We start from the raw sequence: 13,977 nt of genomic DNA on the forward strand, positions 1-13,977 counted from the left end.
GAGGCGAGCACCACGAGATATTCGAGTCAATTCCATTTCCTCCCCTTAATGTTTTGCGCCATTTTCTGTCCAATAGACATGCAGGGAAGGCATTACCACTTCCTCCTGTGACGTTCCAGCCCTATCCCACCCCCCTGCAGTGAGTGGCTGGCGAGATCAAGTGACCCCCGAGTATTTAAAGCGGTCCTGCCCACGGCTCGCCTCAGACACACGCTGGGAGAGATTAGGGAAAGTGCTGCTGCTTATTAACGGATAGTGTTAGTGTAGGATCCTGTGTACAAGAACCCCAATGGTCCTTCTTAGGGCCACATATGACCGTGTGCATTACTGTTGTGGCTGCTGGTAGCAGTTTTGCACAATTTTTTTTTTTTTATATATCGGGCTGTGCAAGCCATTGCAGCTATAACGTTCTCAGGCTGCAGTCTGTACTACAAAGTATAGGGTAAGTGCTGCTGATATAGGAACAGTGGTAGTGTAGTGTAGAATCCTGTCTCCAAGAACCGCTACGGTCTTTCTTAGGGCTACCTCTGACCGTCTAAATTTTACAGGGCTCTGCTGGGAGTTGTAGTGCATCACTATTGCACAGCTAGGCCTGTTTGAAGCCTTCCATATAATTTTTTTCTCCCTGGAGTTGGGTTTACAATACAGCTCTCAGCGACAAAGTGTACGCAAACAATTCCATAATTATTTACACCGGGCTGTGTCTGCAGTGAATTTGACGCACAGTGTACGGCCACATCGACTGATAGAGGGGAAGTATATATATATATATATATATATATATATATATATATATATATATATATATATATATATATATATATATATATATATATATATACATATATATACATACACACACTATACAGCCTGTATTCTTTTACAAAAAACCCCCAAAAAGCTCCTTCTTAGGGCTACCACTGACAGTCTAAATTTTACAGGGCTCTGCTGGGAGTTGTAGTGCATCACTATTGCACAGCTAGGCCTGTTTGCAGCCTTCCGTATAATTTTTTTCTCCCTGGAGTTCGGTTTACAATACCGCTCTCAGCGACAAAGTGTACGCAAACAATTCCATAATTATTTACACCGGCCTGTGTCCGCAGTGAATTAGAGATGCATAGCGTGTGGCCAACGCAGCCACTTATAGAGGGAATGTGATATACACACTATACAGCCTGTGTTCTTTGTAAAAAAAAACAAAAGCTCCTTGGTTGGGCTACCTTTGACTGTTTAAATTTTACTGAGTGTCTGGTGGGAGTTTAAGTCCATCATTATTGCACAGTTAGGCCTGTTTGCGGTCTTCCTGACTTTTTCTTCCTGATGTTTTTCTGACTGGAGTTTGCCTTAGTATACTGCTCACAGCGAGAAAGTGTGCGCACATAATTCCAAGATTATTTACACCGGCCTGTGTCTGCAGTGAATTCGACGCTCAGCGTACAGCCACAGCGACTGATAGAGGGGAAGTGATATGCACACTATATAGCCTGTATTCTTTTACCAAAAAAAAAATAAAAGCTCTTCAGTTGGGCTACCTTTGACCGTTTAAATTTTACTGGGTGTCTGGTGGAAGTTTAGTCCATCACCATCACTATTGCAGTTGGGCCTGATTGCAGCCTTCCTGACTATTTTTTCTGCATGGAATTTGCCTTACAATACCGCTCTCAGCGAGAAAGTGTACTTAAACAATTCCATAATTATTTACACCGGGCTGTGTCTGCAGTGAATTTGACGCACAGCGTACGGCCACAGCGACTGATAGAGGGAAAGTGATATACACAGTATATAGCCTGTCTCCTTTTGCAGAACCCCCCCCCCCCCCAAAAGCTCCTTCGTTGGGCTACCTCTGACCGTCTGCATTTTACTGGGTACCTGGTGGGAGTTTTGGTGCATCACTATTGCACTGCTAGGCCTGTTTGCGGCCTTCCTTCCATTTTTTTCTGCCTGGAATTAGCGTTATAATTCTGCTTTCTGCATTAAAGTGTACGCATATAATTCCATAATTAGTTACAGTGGTCTGTGTCTGCTCTATTCGTAATCCACCATGCTGAGGGGTAGGGGTCGAGGATGTGGACGCGGGCGAAGACGTGGAGATCCAAGTGAGGGTGTGGACACAGGCCGAGTTCCTGGTCCAGGTGAATCCCAGCTGGCTGCTGCGGGATTAGGAGAGAGGCAAGTTTCTGGGGTCCCCAGCTTCATATCACAATTTATGCGTCCACGTGGTAGACCTTTATTGCAAACAGAGCACTGTGAACAGGTCCTGTCATGGATGGCAGAAAATGCATCCAGCAATGTATCGGGCACCCAGTCTTCTACGCAGTCCACTGCTGAAACTCTGAATCCTCTGGCTGCTGCTCCTCCTTCCTCCCAGCCTCCTCACTCCATGAAAATGACATCATCTGAGCAGGCAGACTCCCAGGAACTGTTCTCGGGTCCCTGCCATGACTGGGAAAACCTGGTTCCTCTCTCACCTGAGGAGTTTGTCGTGACCGATGCCCAACATTTGGAAAGTTCCCGGGGTCCGGCTGAGGAGGCTGGGGACTTCCGCCAAGTGTCTCCAAAGCTTTCAGTGGGTGAGGAGGACGATGATGATGAGACGCAGTTGTCTACCAGTGCGGTAGTAGTAAGGGCAGTCAGTCCGAGGGAGGAGCGCACAGAGGATTCGGAGAAAGAGCAGCTGGACGATGAGGTGACTAACTGGTTTGCTAAGTCTACTGACGGCAGGTCTTCAGAGGGGGAGGCAAGTGCAGCAGCAGGAAAGGTTGGAAGAGGCAGTGGGGTGGCCAGGGGTAGAGGCAGGGCCAGAGCGAAGAATCCCCCAACTGTTTCCCAAAGCACCCCATCACACCAAGCCACCGTGCAGAAGCCTAGGTGTTCAAAGGTGTGGATGTTTTTCAGTGAGAGCCTGGACGACTGCCGAACAGTGGTGTGCAACCTGTGTGGCACCAAGATCATCCGGGGAGCCACCACTGCCAGCCTCACCACCACCAGCATGCGCAGGCATATGATGGCCAAGCACCACACAAGGTGGGTCACACCACTGCCTCTTCCCCTGTGCCCCAACCTGCCACTCAGATCCAACCCCCCTCTCAGGACACAGGCACGAGCGCCTCCCGACCTGCACCCACACCCTCGCCTCCGCTGTCCTCGACCCCATCCAGCAATGTCTCTCAGTGCAGCGCTCAGCTGTCGCTAACGGAAGCGTTGGAGCGAAAGCGCAAGTACGCCGCCACGCACCCGCATGCTTAAGCTTTAAATGTGCACATTGCCAAATTAATCAGCCTGGAGATGCTGCCGTACAGGCTTGTGGAAACGGAGGCTTTCAAAAACATGATGGTGTGGGCGGTCCCGCGCTATTTGGTTCCCAGTCGCCACTACTTTTCCCGATGTGCCGTCCCAGCCCTGCACGACCACGTCTCCCGCTACATTGTACGCGTCCTCACCAACGCGGTTACTGGGAAGGTCCACTTAACAACGGACACGTGGACAAGTACAGACGGGCAGGGCCTCTATATCTCCCTGACGGCACATTGGGTGAATTTAGTGGAGGCTGGAACTGAGTCAGAGCCTGGGACCGCTCACGTCCTACCCAGCCCCAGAATAGCTGGTCCCAGCTCGGTGCTGGTATCTGCGGCGGTTTAGGCAACCTCCACTAAACCCTCCCCCTCCTCCTCCTCCTCCTACGCAATCTCTACCTCGCAATTAAGATGTGTCAGCAGCACGTCACCAGCAGTCGGTGTCGCGCGCGAGTCAGCACCGCGGTGGGCAAGCCTCAGCAGGCCGTGCTGAAACTAATCAGCTTAGGACAGAAGAGGCACACGGTCCACAAACTGTTGCATGGTCTGACAGAGCAGACCGACCGCTGGCTTTCACCACTGAGCCTCCAACCGGGCATGGTCATGTGTGACAACAGCCGTAACCTTGTGGCGGCTCGGCAACTCGTTAGTCTCACGCATGTGCCATGCCTGGCCCACGTCTTTAATTTGGTGGTTCAGCGGTTTCTGAAAAACTACCCACACTTGTCAGACCTCCTCGGCAAGGTACGCCGGGTCTGCGCACATTTCCGCAAGTCCACCACAGACGCTGCCACCCTGCAGATCCTGCAACATCGGTTTATTCTGCCAGTGCACCGACTGCTGTGCGATGTGCCCAAACAGTGGAACACTACGCAGCACATGTTGGCCAGGCTGTATGAGCAGCGTAGAGCAATAGTGGAATACCAACTCCAACATGGGCGGCATAGTGGGAGTCAGCCTCCTCAATGTTTTACAGAAGAGTGGGCCTGGAAGGCAGATATTTGCCAGGTCCTTGGAAACTTTGAGGAGTCTATCCACATGGTGAGCGGCGATGCTGCAATCATTAGAGTCACCATTCCTCTGCTATGCCTGTTGAGAAGTTCCCTGCAAAGCATAAAGGCTGACGCTTTGCGGTCAGAACAGGAGACGGGGGAAGAGAGTATGTCGCCTGATAGAGCACCCTCATGTCTATTTCTCAGGGCATTTTGAAGGAGGTGGAGGAGAAGGAGGAGGGGGGAGGAGCCTGAGGAGGAGGAGGGGGAAGAGAAAGCAGGGCCCACTGCAGAGGGTACCCATGCTGCTTGTCTCTCTTCTGTTCATCATGTATGGGCTGTGGTGGAGGAGGATCCTGAAAAGTGATCTTCCTAGTGAGGACAGCGATGTGTTGCGTACTGGTACCCTTGCACACATGGCTGACTTCATGTTAGGCTGCCTTTCTCATGACCCTCGTGTTAGACGCATTCTGGCCACTATGGATTACTCCGTGTACACCCTGCTCGACCCACGGTATAAGGAGAACCTTTCTACTCTCATTCCTGAAGAAGAAAGGGGTTTGAGAGTGATGCAATACCACAGGGCCCTGTTGGACAACCTGATGGTAAACTTCCCAGGCGCAGTTCCGAGGGCCAAGTAGCAGGGTAGGCACGGAGATCAGGCAGCATGTTCAGCGAAGGCAGGGGAATAATCTCCAGGGCCTTTGCCAGGTTTATGGCACCCCAGCAAGACTGTGTCACCACTTCCCAGTCAAGGCTGAGTTGGAGGGAGCACTGTAAAAAGATAGTGAGGGAGCACGTAGCCGATCGTACCACTGTCCTCTGCTTTATACAACTACTGGGTGTCAAAGCTGGACACGTGGCACGAACTTGCACTGTATGCTCTGGAATTGCTTGCTTGCCCTGCTGCTATCGTCTTGTCAGAGAGGGTGTTTAGTGCAGCTGGGGGAATCATCATGGATAAGCGTACCCGCCTGTCAACTGCCAGTGCCGACATGCTTACACTCATAAAGCTGAACAAAGCCTGGATTTCCCCAGACGTCTCTTCTCCACCAGCAGAGAGCAACGGAACCTAAAGATTCTTTTTGCTGCAACCGCGGATGCAAGCATTCTTCTCTATCACCGGGAAAAAAAGGGACATTTACCTTTGTCAATCTGTGTATGATATTAGTCCTTCTCCTGCTCCTCCTCCTGAAACATTCTGTCATCACGCTGAACTGCCAATTTTTCTGTGGCCCAAAAGGCTGTGCTTACAGTTTTTTTAACAATTTTCAAAGTTTCAAAAGCATTGATACTTTAACATGAACCAATTTTTTTTTAACAGGGCTGCCTCCAGGATTTGTTACAAATTAAGCAGCAGCGAGCTGCATCTTTCAATAAATAATTATGGGTTTCAATTGCCCTCGCGGTTGAGCAATGTTTCATGGGTACATATGTACTCTTGCAACACTAATTTTTCAGGCCCTCATCTATACTCTTATCTAACTAATTTTTCCGGCCTTTGCCTACACTCATGCTACCCCAGTATTTCAGGGGTTCGCCTATACTCTTTCGACAGAAATGTTACTGGGGTCTGCCTGTACTGCTGCTACATAAATGTTACAGGGGTCTGCGTATAATTCTGCTACAAAAATGTTACTGGGCTCTGCCTATACTTCTGCCACGTTAATGTTACAGGGGTCTGCCTATACTTCAGCTACAGAAATGTTACAAGGGTCTGCCTATACTGCTGCTACAGAAATGTTAGTGAGGTCTGTCTATACTGTTACTACAGAATTGTTATACTGGGCTCTACCTATACTGCTGTTACTTAAATGTTGCAGGGTTCTCCCTATACTTCTGCTACTGAAATGTTACAGGGGTCTGCCTTACTGCTGCTACACACATATTACTGGGGTCTGCCTATACTGCTACTACAGAAATGTTACTGGGGTCTGCCTATACTGTTACTACAGAAATGTTACTGGGGTCTGTCTATACTGTTACTACTGAAATGTTACTAATACTGGGCTCTGCCTATAATGCTGCTACTGAAATGTTACAGGGGTCTGTCTATACTGCTGCTACACAAATGTTACAGGGGTCTGCCTTACTGCTGCTAAAGAAATGTTACAGGGGTCTGCCTATACTGTTACTACAGAAATGTTACTGGGGTCTGTCTATACTGTTACTACTGAAATGTTACTAATACTGGGCTCTGCCTATACTGCTGCTACTGAAATGTTACAGGGATCTGTCTATACTGCTGCTACACAAATGTTACTGGGGTCTGCCTCTACTGTTACTACAGAAATGTTACTGGTGTTATATATACTGTTACTACTGAAATGTTACTAATACTGGGCTCTGCCTATACTGCTGCTACTGAAATGTTGCAGGGGTCTGTCTATACTGCTGCTACACAAATGTTACAGGGGTCTGCCTGTACTGCTGCTAAAGAAATGTTACAGGGGTCTGCCAATACCGCGGCTACATACAAGTTACTGGGGTCTGTGTATACTTCTGCGACTAAAATGTTACTGGGGTCTGCCTATGCTTCTGCCAGGTAAATGTTACAGGGGTCTGCCTATACTGCTGCTACAGAAATTTTACAGGGGTCTGCCTATACTGCTGCTACACAAATGTTACTGGGGTCTGCCTATACTGTTACTACAGAAATGTTACTGGGGTCTCCCTAGACTTCTGCAACATAACTGTTACTAGAGTCAGCTTATATCTTTGCTACAGGGATATTACAGGGGTCTGTGCATACTATGGGTGCACTATGTTTTCCCATCGCGGTGCTCTACCTATCTGGCCCCCAAAAAAACACTGACTGACTAGGGCATGGTGTGTGGGCCGAGGCCGACATGTATTTTCTCTCACGTTACCACAGCTATCCGGGGCACTGCAATGGGATTTTTTTTGTGTATCGTCTGTGGGTTCCTGGGACCCACCCATGCTGTGGGTGCACACAGACTTCCCATAGCGGAGTTGTACCTGCCTGGCACTATGAAAAAAACCCAGACTGACTAGGGCATGGAGTGTGGGCCAAAGCCAACATGTATTTTCTCTCACGTTACCACAGCTATTCGCGGCCCTGGTTTGGGCCAAACAAGAGGAGCGATACTGCACAAATGAGACGTTCACGGCTGCACTAGCATCAGAGTCCGCTCTATGCCCGCGATTGCTGAGGGTTTGTGCAGAGGCCTATGTCCTCGGCGCAGTGAAAGTCTGCCATGTTTGGGCACTCTGATTTCTTCATGTGTACTGTCTTTAAGTTCCTTGTACCCACCCATGCTGTGGGTGCACACAGACTTCCCATAGAGGTGTTTTACCTGTCTGTCCCCAAAACACTGATAGACTTGGGTAGGATGCAGAGAGCAGATGGGTTACCCCTTGCGTTGTCGATGAGATATCCGACACCCAAACAGAATGAGTAGTGTTTGGACACATAGATTCCCCATGCTATGTCACTCGCAGCACCTTGGGCCACACAAGGTGTTTGTTGGGACCGAGCCTGACCAAGGGCCCGCTCACATCCTTTCAGCACAGGCTGCAGGGGGTCCTGGTCCTGGTTTCTTGGCCTTGTGAGGCCACCTCGTCCTCCTGCTTGGGGTCAGGGGGTCAGCATTGCGCATCATGTATTTTCTCTCGTGTTACCACAGTTATCTGAGAAACTCGTTTGGGCCATAGGAGAGGAGTCTAACTGCATTAATGAGACGTTCACTGCTGTACTAGCATTGAAGTCCGCTTCCTGCCTACGACTGCTGAGGGTGTGGGCTGAGGCCTATGTCCCGGGAGAACTGCAACTGCACCAGGTTGAGCCTGTGGAACTTTTTTCTGGCTAATTCCGTCTTTGGAGTGGTGAAAGAAAACGTAACGGATTTAATGAGACCTTCACAGGTGTACTAACATCGATGTCCGCTTCATGCCTACGATTGCTGAAGCTGTGGGCCGAGGCCTATGTCATCAGCGCAGTGTAAGTCTGCCATGTTTGGCCACTCTTATTTCTTTATTGTTCATGTCTTGGGTTGCCTAGGACCCACCTATGCTGTTGGTGCACACAGACTTCCCATCGCGGTGTTTGACCTGTCTGGCACAAAGACATTGACTGACTTTTGTAGGGGGCAGAGTGCAGATGGCTTTCCCCTTGCGGTGTCGATTGAGCTATCGGACACCTAGACAGAATGAATACTGTGTGGGCACATGGATTCCCCATAGCTATGTAACTTATGCCCACGTTTGCAGCTCCTGATGGAGGTGGCACAGGATTGGAATTAAGATCGAACGTCTATTTCTCATAGATACTCTACAGCATTGTGGGCTATCGCCCTGCCTCTTTTTAAGAGGGTCGCTGCCTGGCCCTGCCAAGCCTCTGCAGTGTGTGCCTCCGGTTCCTCCTGATCGCAGATGCACTTATAAATAGACACGAGGGTGGTAGGTCTATGAAGTGAGCCTGTGGCATGAGGGCAGCTGAAGGGACACTTTTGTGTGCGCTGCGGACACAGGGTCGTGCGGGGGGTTGGGCAGCATGTAACCCAGGAGAAGAGGCAGCGGTGTGTCCCGCAGGCAGTGATTGTGCTTGGTTAGAGGTAGTGTGGTGCTTAGCTAAAGTGTGCCTTGCTAATGAGGGTTTGTCTGAAGTAAAAATTGTTAGGGGGGGGCACTCTTGTCACTACTGTGGCTTAATAGTGGGACCTGGGAGCCTGGGATGCAGCCCTGCATGTTGCCCCTCGCCTGCCCTATCCGTTTCTGTGTCGTTTCCATCACTTTCTTGGGTTTTCCAGATTTTCACAAATGAAAACCTTAGCAGAGCATGGGTCATATACAAAAATGCTCGAGTCGCCCATTGACTTCAATGGGGTTCGTTACTCAAAACGAACTCCCGAGCATCGCGGAAAGTTTGACTCGAGCAACGAGCACACGAGCATTTTGGTGCTCGCTCATCTCTAACATTGATCTATTGGAGATGTATTCCAAAGGGGCCACTCTTAAATCTGAGGAATCACAATTATGTTGGATACTAAAGTGGCGGGAAACATGTGGTGGATTTCCTTTGCGAAATCACGCCTTACTCAATTAGGAATGATCACACCCTTCCAGATTGATTCTGAATTGATTATACGCGCATAAGAAGTTTTCACACTGACACAAGGTTCAGCATGCATAGCTTCCTCAATTCTAACTTTAATGTTGGGCGTGTAGCCTGTTTTAAAGAGTTTAACATATCCGCCCATCAGGGCAGGTCAAAGATTACATAGATACAACGTATTGTTTAATTATTGGATAAGCATCTTGCAATTCTTCCATCCTCCGGTCATCTTTGATTGGCCATCAGGTGGTGGATGAAATGAGTGGGTTGTCTTAGGCCCACGTGTGGTTCCTTCGATCTAATTGGGTTACATCATGAGTTAGTAATAGCATAGACCTCCCATGTTATTTGCATACGTTTCCAGTAAAATTGCTTTAGTAATTATTGTGGAAGCTGTTTCAGACTGCGGTTGTCCATGTCTGAGTTATACTGTCTTCCAAAATTGCAAAACAGATGGAAAATGTAACGTGTTTATACTATATATTATCTTGTCAGCGTTTTGAGAACAGAAGTTTCATAAGAGGATGTATTGCATAATTGTAAGTACATTTCTATAGCTGAATCAGAACAGAATTTTAATTGACAAATGTTCACTGTATCAAGGCTCACTAACCCCAATACATATAGATATATTGGGGTTTCCACCACAGACCCCCCTTGAAACTATCTGTTTCACTAAACTCGCCCTGTTCCGTCCCACCCCCACCGCTGACCCTAGACTCGCATTGTGTTGTACACTGGAGCTATTGCTGTCATGGGGGTATAGGATGGTTCGACATCATCGTATTCTGGATCCATGATGTTGATGTTTGCGCTGACAGTGGGCTTTTTTGTTGGACATCATAGTGAGACAGGTGGACCAGGTAGTCATCAGGGTCGGAATACACTGTATGCAACGACAAACAGAAATTAGGATGACTATAAAGGTGACAAATATAATTAATAACTTCCTTATCAGAATAACCTCTTGAGTAGAACGTTCTGAAAACTCAGTAGAGTGGCGGTCTTTCACAACTGTCGCTTAGGCTGTAAATGCCCCTCTGATACCTAGGTGTGGGTTCATGGCAATCGGGTCTTTTGGTACAGGTGGAGGTCTAAGCTACCACCTGGGATCTCGAGGCATTAGGTTAGGAGAGGTGCGACTTTTACTATTTCAGGTAAACACTGCATAACTTGTATAAAACCCCGCCTTCTTGACGCTACCTCGATTCATCAACAAGAGTGCAAAGTCAGGACTATCTAATGACTGATCAACATGACTGAATCTTTGTCTCATTAGTAAGTGCATTATCATATATATTAGTCTGGAAGGAAAGAGCTACAAGGTGATTATTCCCACTTCCCTTTTCCAGAGGCGGCAAGGTAACAGGACCAGGGGCATTGTAACACCAGCATGTTGCGTGGACATAAGCAGAGTGCACTGCAGATAAAATAAAGCAAAATCTTAGCGAAAACCTATCACAGTGTTCTAAATGCACAATGTTTCAAAATTTATTTTATATATATTTTTCCCTTCTCCTGTTAGGTACCTTACTGAGGAAAACAGATTAAGGTTAGCTCTTTTTAGTTAGTGCGGTCAGCTTCTTAATGGCAACTGCGTCTTTACCTGCGGGTCACGTGTCTTCTGGAATGTAGGTACAAGTCTCCCCTATTATCTTACAGACACTCCCTTTTTTGGCTAAAATCGTACCTAGTGCCATTCTATTTTGAAAAGTCATAGTCGAGGTAGGTCCTACTGGTCAACTAGTCGCTATAAGGCGTCCCTAGTATAACTTATAAGTCACTTTTAATTGTAATAAACATAATTAATCCAGTCAACATTTTATTTACCATAATAATCAGGAAAATTAAAAAAAAAAACTCGTCAGGTACCCCCCTTGGCTGTCTTATGATGTCAATGTACACGTGTAGGTCCAAACTATCACCAGGAGCCTCTCTTCTCACTCTAATGTGCTGCACTAGAAGTACATACTAGTAGTGTGCACAGGTACGCACGGCGTGGGACTCCCTGATCTTCACCCACACCAATGTCCCTCCTGGAGATAGTCCTGATGGTGAACACGTCCAGGCCGCCTACCCTGACCCTACACTACCTAGTGACAAGACTGGAAAGAGCCGTCGTACCTATGCAGGAAACAAGGGTAGACCAACATGACAGGATAACTACCGAACACAGCAGAGTTGGATCAAGATAGAGTAACTATGGGGGGTAACCTCATTATCTTCAATGCTGTCTGACAGGATGTGGAGGAGCATAAGGGCTTTACTAAGGCACACTCCCCTGTCCAATTACTTTCCAGACATGATGTCACATTATTTCACCTATGAAGTGTGTACCTTCGTTTACCTCATTCACTTCCGGTACCCTGTATCTGCAGATTACCTCATTCATGAGCTTCTGTGTGGTTATCTGCTCATTTACCTTAGTATCAGGGTGGGCCTCCAACCTGAAAAAGACTCGAGCAACAACAAGCACATATTCATACTCCCCAACAGGTGTGAGCTGAGTGTGGTCAAATTGGCAATCTCTGAAATGGGTAGAGTGGTCAAGGCAAGTGTTATATGGCCACCTTACTTCTGTCCGGACTCGCATATGGCAAAGATCATGCTAACTGGACAAATGATGCAGCAGCTACAGAGAACCTAGGTGTCACCCATTCTTGTTCAGTGTCGCCGTCATCGCTGCTTTTGATTCTGTGTACCAGTTGGGCCATCATGGGGGACAGGGACCTCTGTAGGCAGGTTCTGTTGATTGTTCGCCATACGCCGTCCTGTTCTGTCGCTCCCGTCTTTTAGCCCATCTGCTTTCTTTCCTCGTTGACTTGTAACTGTAAAGTCCTTGACATATCAAAGTCCAAAGTTTTTATCAAAGTCCAAAGTTTTTATCAAAGTCCAAAGTTTTTATCAAAGTCCAAAGTCTTTATCACTGACTCATGCTGTCAGTATCTATTCTTCTTTCTTCCACGGCTTGAAGGCTGCTGCCTTTGCTGTGTTGTCGGCGAGGGTGTCACCTCTCGCTTCTCCATTGTAGAAATCGGTGTGGATTCTCCATTGCCAGGTAGTAGTAGTAGGGTTTCCATGAGACTCTGCACCGCTGCACCATTCTTAATTGGCTGTCCTACTGAGATAACAAGCTGTCTGGCCCTTCCATATTGGGCCGTAATCATGAGCTATGCCAAATGCATTCCAGGAGTCAGTGTAAAGAGTTGCCGTCTTACCTTCTACCACTCCACATGCCTCAGTGAGGGCCTCCGGTTTCGCTTCTTGCCCTGAGACATGCGGAGGCAGAGCTTCTGCGTTTAGGACATCTTGTTGTGTGAGCTCTGCATATCTGGTTCGGAGTCATCAATCCTCACCCTGGTACCATCTACAAAAGAAAACTCAAAATATGCATCATTAACAGTGTATTCTAATAACAGTTTTTGTCAGAATTTTGTTGCACAGAATCTCAAAAAACTTAAAAAAATAGCTGATCTGTTATACTCAGATCACCTATGCCTCCCCTCCCCCGTTTGAACCGGAATACCTGATTAAAAGACGAGTAGCCGGATTCAAGGTATTACAACATTGGGAAGAAATATTGGGGGAGGCATGGAAAGAGCACATTGTAGCCGGATCTAATAGGCCAGAGATAAGTGCTTGGGTTGCACTTGCATGAGTATGTTCTGGGTGTCATTTGGGGTGTGGACCACTAGGGGGTAGTCCAATACCAACTTAGAAGATTTGTCAACCATTGCCTGTACTGCTGCCACCGCACAAGCAGATGAGGGAGCTCCTCGAATCACTGGATCTAACCTCATGGCTGTGGTTGTCCTCCGTGCTTTTGTGTCAATACTGTCGTATGGGTGGCAGTATGAAACAAGGCCCAGAACGGTGTGGAATTTGGCAACAGTGTATGTACAGGTATGGCCTGCAGAACTTGGTTAGTCTTTGGAGGCCTCCAGGCCTTACCGCCTTCTGCAAGAGAAATTAACAGTGAAATTGTGGCCGGTTGGCAGTTTTTCCAAAGCATCAGCACACAGCACCTAACATGCGTGGCTGACCCATCACCCCCCCCTTTTTTTTTTTTTTTAAAACTAGGGGGATACTGTTTGACCCAGGGGTGTGTATCTGGGTCTCGTATATATCATCATGGTGGATATATTCAATTTCCCTATGCCTGTCTTGTGGGTGTCCATAATTTGTCAGGAACCGTGGAAAGCTGAGTTTGGGACAGGAGAAAAAACAAAACTTTTTCTTCTGGCTATCTATGATTCTTACCCCCTCCTTGGATAAGAGACGTGTTCTTGCATCATCTAGCTCCACCCCTCTGAGTGTGGCTAATCACTTACTTCCTTATTCTCTCATTCAAGGTTAGCAGTCCTTGGGTACACATCACAACCCAATAAAGATAAAGTCTTATGCATCACACAATTTACATTTTACAAATTACGGGTCAATCTGCCCCGTTCCTCCTGTGGATACCTGGCCTTATCGTTACCTGCTTGTTTCCTATTCCTTGGCTTCTCTGCAGTTTCTCTTACTCCCTGTAGTTTATTTATTTATTTTATATTGTCTGCGAATGTACTTTACTGGTGCTGGGACGTTGCCAGGGCTAGTAACTTCCTCTTTTCAGAAT

The sequence above is a fragment of the Eleutherodactylus coqui genome, chromosome 1, assembly GCF_035609145.1.
Source record: "Eleutherodactylus coqui strain aEleCoq1 chromosome 1, aEleCoq1.hap1, whole genome shotgun sequence".
NCBI classification, from domain to species: domain Eukaryota; kingdom Metazoa; phylum Chordata; class Amphibia; order Anura; family Eleutherodactylidae; genus Eleutherodactylus; species Eleutherodactylus coqui.